The sequence below is a fragment of the Cyprinodon variegatus genome, unplaced genomic scaffold, assembly GCF_000732505.1.
Source record: "Cyprinodon variegatus isolate N-32 unplaced genomic scaffold, C_variegatus-1.0 Scaffold142, whole genome shotgun sequence".
NCBI lineage: Eukaryota > Metazoa > Chordata > Actinopteri > Cyprinodontiformes > Cyprinodontidae > Cyprinodon > Cyprinodon variegatus.
Window position 1 is genome coordinate 1025740 of NW_015150595.1, and position 1943 is coordinate 1027682.

General features: G+C 34.6%; 1 protein-coding gene across 3 annotated transcripts in view; it reads left to right on the forward strand.

Annotated features, from left to right (window-relative positions):
• The window catches only part of LOC107086081 (tetratricopeptide repeat protein 28-like), a 187505-nt gene that overhangs the window by 146851 nt on the left and 38711 nt on the right, over positions 1-1943 (forward strand). The window lies entirely within an intron of this gene.

Genomic DNA, 1943 nt, shown 5'->3' on the forward strand with positions numbered 1-1943 from the left:
CATCCATCCATCCATCCATCCATCCATCCATCCATCCATCCATCCATCCATCCATCCATCCATCCATGGCTTATTTTCCTATCAGAGAACAAGGGCTTGACATCTTCTGCTGTGAAGATGGTAAACAAAGTGAGCACACCCTGTTAGAGCAGAACAGCCCAGATGTTTTCCTGTTCTTATTATTGCAAGAAACCAATAACTAAAGCATCAGTATAATTATTTTTACCAATCTCTTTTTACTGAATTTATTCAGGTGCTTTTTTTTATTTTCCATTCACATCTGCAATCCGAAGCTTTTAGAGGCAGTCGAAACCAATTACAGAAACAAATTATTTGCCTTTGTGTGAGTTTCAAATTCTGCTGTCTAATATTGGATGTCAATCTGAAAGCTGCAGAGTACAAAACATATCTGAGTATTTTCAAAAAGTTACATATAACTAAATCTATTAAAAACGGTGTATTAGTGCTATAAGATTAAAAGAGCATTAGATTAGATTAGATTAGATTAGATTAGATTAGATTAGATTAGATTAGATTAGATTAGATTAGCTTTATTGATCTCACAGCGGAGAAATTCACCTGTCACATATTGGCATTGAAGTCAAAGAAGGAGCAAACAAGGAGGAAAAAGGTGCATTAAGAATAAACAATAAACAATATATATACAGTATTAGTGAGTTTTGACTGCGCTTAACTAAAAGTATCAAAGGATAAAAGTTAGCAATGAATGAATGAAGAAAAAAGGTGAATTTTAAGAAGAGGAAAACAAAAACGTGAATCAACTACAGTAGAAATGTGACTATCACACCTTAGAATTGAGATTACAAAAAAGACAGAAAGTTAATTCCAGTTTGTTTAGACTAGTTTTGTTTCTGAGGTGAGGATATTTATCTCTTGTGTCCTAAGCTCCTTTTTTTAGAAAACAAACATTTCCTGCTTTGTCTGTAAAAACTGGGTTGCTTACAGAGAAAAAAAACTTCATCACAGGATATACGTGGTAGTCATAACAGTTCCCTGTCCCCGGACAGAGACTCTGATCTCTGCTACTGCGCTACTGAAGAGCCTCAGTGACGGATATTATTAGATTTGTTGGGGTTTCACACCAAAGCTTATGAATTATTTACTGCTCTAGGTTTATTTTCATTTCACAGGTCTGAAAATAATGGCAACCCATAAATTCACAGGGATATATTATGTATAAATTAATTTAATGGTGGGTAAACATATTGTTTAATGGGCCATAGTGTTTTAAGCTTAAGGAGAGCGGTCCGAAATCAGCTTTCCTCACAGTGAGTTTCTAGTTCAAACTAAGTTCAGTAGCAGGGAGGGATGCTGTTCTTCATGGCCTTTCTGATTCCATAAGAGATATTCAGATTTAGCGTTGGTGAATAACAGTGGACTGAGTCATGTCTTTTTGATTCATCTTCAAACATAAAACAATCACTGAAACCTAAAGCAGAGGTCAAGGATTAGCGGACCGCAGGCTCAAAATGAGCACCTTGATATGTGCTTGAGAATGTTTTGTCTCCATTCAAACCCAGGTTTAAAGCCTCTTTTAAAGCAGCATAAAGCCCACTGCTCTCATTAAGCCATAAGAGTCAGTTCAGGTGTTTTATAAAATATGTGAATCAGGAAATTGTCTATATACCAAACTGAACGATTGTTGTTATTTACTTCAAAAAGCACTTTAGATTTTAAAATGGAAAAATGTTCTATTTTTCTTTTATATATTTTTGTTTAAAAATTCAATGTATAACATTGATGCATAAACACCTAATTTTATTTCAGCCTTAAATTCTGTTTAAAGTAACAGATTATAATTAAAAATGTCTTCAGACCTTTACTGGTGGTTGATTTTCTTTATTCGGACAACACTGACTTTTAATTGGTTACCTCTGACCTAAAGTATGTGAGCCAGTCTGCCTGGCTGTGTGTTTCCTGGA